This window comes from Colobus angolensis, unplaced genomic scaffold, assembly GCF_000951035.1.
Source record: "Colobus angolensis palliatus isolate OR3802 unplaced genomic scaffold, Cang.pa_1.0 Scaffold300, whole genome shotgun sequence".
Taxonomy (NCBI): Eukaryota; Metazoa; Chordata; class Mammalia; order Primates; family Cercopithecidae; genus Colobus; species Colobus angolensis.
The window spans coordinates 353697-358734 of NW_012116267.1; the positions used below are offsets into that span (position 1 = coordinate 353697).

Consider the following 5038-nt stretch of genomic DNA (forward strand, 5'->3'; position numbering starts at 1 on the left):
AAAAAAACTATTCTCGGGGCCAAGTATGGTGGCTCACGCCTGTAATCCCAGCACTTTGGGAGGCCAAGGCGGGCTGATCACGAGGTCAGGAGATCGAGACTACCCTGGCTAACACAGTGAAACCCTATCTCTACTAAAAATACAAAAGAAGAATTAGCCAGGCGTAGTGGTGGGCACCTGTAGTCCCAGGTACTCAGGAGGCTGAGGCAGTAGAATTGCTTGAACCCAGGAGGCGGAGCTTGCAGTGAGCCGAGATGGCACCACTGCACTCCAGCCTGGCCGACAGACTCCATCTCAAAAAAAAAAAAGATAAACTATTCTGTAACACAGAAAAATTCTAAAAATGATACTGAAACACTGATCAAGGTTGAAAATGATACCATTAGAATCTGTCTACAGCTTCCCACGACCTTCTGGGATGCAGTTTTCTTAATTGTAAAGAGTTGACTGGATGAATCTTCTCCAAATCTCAGGTTTATGCATTATAACATTTAGTTACCTACCTTTAAAAAAAGTATGTTGTGCTTTTGTGTCCTAAATTATTGTTTAAATCTGTATTATAAAGAATTTTACTAATTCAACTCTCAACTCTTTTTTTTTTGAGACAGACTCTTGCTCTGTCCCCCAGTCTGAAGTGCAGTGGTGCAATCTTGGCTCACTGAAACCTCTGCCTCCCAGGTTCAAGTGATTCTCCTGCCTCAGCCTCCCAAGTAGCTGGGACTACAGGCACTCGCCACCATGCCTGGCTAATTTTCTGTATTTTTAATAGAGACAGGGTTTCACCACATTGGCCAGGCTGGTCTCAAACACCTGACCTCAGGCGATCCACCTGCTGCCTTGACCTCCCAAAGCGCTGGGATTACAGGCGTGAGCCACTGCGCCCCGCCCAACTCTCAACTCTTACTCACCGAATTTCTGTGCATAAGTCCAAGAAATGTGATGATCACCAAAGCCTTAAAAAAATTCCTTGTTTTTGAGCCAGGGTCTCACTCTGTCACCCAGGCTGGAGTGCAGTGGTGCAACAGCTCCAGGCTGAGGCTCCAGGGATCTTCCCACCTCAGCCTTCTGAGTAGCTGGACTACAGGTGTGCACCACCATGCCCAGATGATTTTTGTATTTTTGGACAGACAGGGTTTCCCCATGTTGCCCAGGCTGGTCTGAAACTCCAGGGCTCAAGTGATCCTTCTGCCCTCAGCCTCTCAAAGTGCTAGGATTACAGGCACGCACCACTGCACCCAGTGAAGAAAATTCTTTATTCATATCAGCTCCTATCAGGGACCCTTGAACGCAGAAGTTGCAAGTTTCACAGAAGCAAGTATTCCTGATGATGATCAAGACGTGCTCCCTCCAGCACCATCCAAACCCTCCACATCCAGTAACGGCAGGAACTGATTTCAGGGCCAAAGGTGCGTGCCTCCACACTGGCTCTTGTGCTTGGTGACAGCCCAGGGAATTCTTGCAATGGGTGAGACAGAGGTTCCCTTGCTCATAGCCTCCCTGGGAGGAAGCTCAGTGGCTTCCCCTCCCCGCCAGAGCAAAATCTATCAGTGGCCTGACCCTGCTGTATCCCTGGTCACTCTGTCCTCTGGCTACTCCTGTCCCCTTCCCATGCCTTGGACACAGGCCCATGCCCCAGATGGCCCTTCCCGCCAGCTTGCTCACTTCACCCCGGCCTCTGCTTTAATGTCACGCTCTCAGTGCTCTGTCTAAAATAGCACTCCCTCCTCCTTCCTCCATACCCCACTTCCCCAGTTTATTTTTCTTCTTAGTATTCAGCATCTGACATCACAGTCATCTGTCATCTGTCTCTCGCCAAGAAAGCGTCATTTCTTTCCATGAGAGCAGGGGCTTAGTGTTCAATGCCTTATCCCCAGCACTGAGGTGTTAACAGATCTTGTCCTACCACTGTCGTAGCATTCTAGGGCTGCTATAACGAAGTGCCACACACCAGGTGGCTTCAACAACAGAAATATGTTCTCTCATGTTAAATCTGAAATCAAGGAGTCAAGAGAGTGGCTTCCTTCTGAAGGCTGCATAGAGAATCTGTCCCGTGCCTCTCCCCCGCCTGCTAGGAGTTTGCTGTCACTCTTTGGGACTCCTTGGCTTGTAGATGCACCTTCCTGGTGTCTGCCTTCATCCTCACATGATGCCTTTCCTCATGCATGTCTGCGTCTACATTTCCCCTTTTTCGTCAGGACACCAGTCACAATGGATTAGGGCCACCCCCTAATGACCTTCTCTAGCTTGATTAGCTCTGTAAAAACGCTGTTTCCAAATCAGGTTACGTACTGAGGTACTAAGGATTAAGACTCCAGGGTTTTTTTTATGGAGGCCACAATTCAATCCACAATAACCACTCAGTTGCATAAGACACCGGACAAGTGAGTTAACCTTCGTCAGTAAAACGGGCCTAATAATTGCACCTACTGCATTTGGGTGATGGAGACAGGGTCCCTGGCAGAAAAGAAGCACAGCCCTTGCCCCTTACGTGAGCTATACAGATACTGATGTGAAGAAGGCTGGAGGCTCTGCTCATGAGCATGGGCCTTGGAACCAGGCTGGTCGGGGTCTGAGCCCTCTCTCTGCCACTGGCTGGCAGTGGCCTCACACAAGTGGTTGAAACTGAGACGAATCTCAAGATACATTTTAAGTATGAGCACGCAGTGAGCTCTCCGTGAATGTTTGCCGCCACAGGCAAGGCTGAGGTAGGGCCTGACAGCGTCACCTTTGTCTCAACTGTATCTTGCAAATTCTTCAAGGTAGCTGCTTGAACTCAATAGTTAATCACAGCAGCAGGGAACAAGAAATGAGATCCAAGAGGAGACCATGGTGGGATTCCTCAGGTAACACCTCTAACAAAAAATTATGTCTTTTTTTTTTTGGAAACAGGCTCTTGCTCTGTCACTCAGGCTGGAGTGCAGTGGCACGATCATGGCTCACTGAAGCCTTGATCTCCTGGGCTCAAGCGATCCTCCTACCTCAGCCTCCTGAGTAGCTGGGACCACAGGCATGTACTACCACGACTGGATAATTATATATATACACACATATATACGTATAATATAACATATAAAAATATATATATATACACACACACACATATTTTAGACAGTCTCACTCTGTCACCCAGGCTGGAGTGCAGTGGCGCGATCTCAGCTCACTGCAACCTCTGCTTCCCGGGTTCAAGCAATTCTCCTGTCTCAGCCTCCTGCGTAGCTGGGACTATAGGTGCGTGCCACCATGCCCAGCTAATTTCTGTATTTTTAGTAGAGACAGGGTTTCACCATGGTGGCCAGGGTGGTCTTGATCTCATGGCCTTGTGATCTGCCGGTCTCGGCCTCCCAAAGTGCTGGGATTACAGGCGTGAGCCACCGCGCTGGGTCTAAAATAGAAATTTCTTCCAAAAAGGTACACAAATGCCCAATAAGCACATGAAAAGATGCTCAAAATTATTAGTCATAGGGAAATGCAAATCAAAACCACAGGGAGAGCTCTACCGGTGGCATCTGATGGTGTGATGTCTCACAGAAAGTTCTCCACTTCCAGACATGGGTCCCTCTGCTTCCTGCCATGGGAGCACAGATATAGGCATCGTGGGAAGGTAAAGAGCTTCCCTAAGGATGACCCTTCCAAGCTGGTCAACATCACAGCCTTCCTGGGATACAAGGCTGGCACGACCCACATCACACAGGAAGTCGACAGACCAGGATCCAAGGTGAAAGAGAAGGAGGTGGTGGAGGCCGTGACCACTGTGGAGACACCACATATGGTGGTTGTGGGCATTGCGGGCTACGTGGAAACCCGTTGAGGCCTCAGGACCTTCAAGACCATCTTTGCTGAGCACATCAACGATAAGTGCAAAAGGCATTTCTCTAATAACTGGCATAAATCTAAGAAGAAGGCCTTTACCAAGTACTGCAAGAAATGGCAGGATGAGGATGGCAAGAAGCAGCTGGAGAAGACTTCAGTAGCATGAAGAAGCACTGCCAAGTCACCCGCGTCACTGCCCACACCCAGACGCGCCTGCTTCCTCTGTGCCAGAAGAAGGCCCAGCTGTTGGAGAGCCAAGTGAACAGAGGCACCATGGCTGAGAAGCTGGACTGGGCCCAGGAGGGGCTAGAGCAGCAGGTACCTGTGAACCAAGCGTTTGGGCTGGACGAGATGATCGACATCATCGGGGTGACCAAGGGCAAAGGCTACAAAGAGGTCATCAGTTGTTGGCACACCAAGAAGCTGCCCCACAAGATCCACCAAGGCCTGTGCAAGGGGGCCTGGATTGGGGCATGGCATCCTGCCCATGTGGCCTTCTCCATGGCATGCATTGGGCAGAAAGGCAAGCATCACCACACTGAGATCAACAAGAAGATCTATAAGACTGGCTAGCGCTACCTTACCGAGGACGGCAAACTGGTCAAGAACAATGCCTCCACTGACCATGTCCTGTCTGACAAGAGCATCAACCCTGTGGGTGGCTTTGTCCACTATGGTGAAGTGACCAATGACTCTGTCATGCTGAAAGGCTGTGTGGTGGGAACCAAGAAGCAACTGCTCATTCTCTGCACATCTTTGATGGTGCAGACCAAACGGCGGGCTCTGGAGAACACTGACCTTAAGTTCACTGACACCACCTCCAAGTTTGGCCATGGCCACTTCCAGACCATGGAGGAGAAGAAAGCATTCATGGGACCACTCAAGAAAGACCAAATTGCAAAGGAAGAAGGAGTTTAACGCCAGGAACAGGTTCTGCACCTGGTGGGGCCTCAATAAAAGTTATCTTTAAAATATTATTAATTTAAAAAAACCACAGGGAGAGACCACTTCACCCCACTAGGATGGTTATCATTAAAAAAAAACAAAACTGAAAATAGGTTGGGCATGGTGGCTCATGCCTGTAATCCCAGCACTTTGGGAGGCCGAGGCGGGTGGATCACCTGAGGTCAGGAGTTCAAGACTAGCCTGGCCAACATGGTGAAATCCCATCTGTATTAAAATATATACATATATATATATATTCAAAAATTAGCCAGGCATAGTGGCT

The 5038-nt window shown here is 49.1% G+C and overlaps 1 protein-coding gene and 1 pseudogene across 1 annotated transcript in view; one reads left to right on the forward strand and one right to left on the reverse strand.

Annotated features, from left to right (window-relative positions):
• The window catches only part of DOPEY2 (dopey family member 2), a 139652-nt gene that overhangs the window by 130677 nt on the left and 3937 nt on the right, over positions 1-5038 (reverse strand). The gene's annotated exons all lie outside the window — the stretch shown is intronic.
• LOC105517517 lies at positions 3518-4728 on the forward strand (annotated as a pseudogene).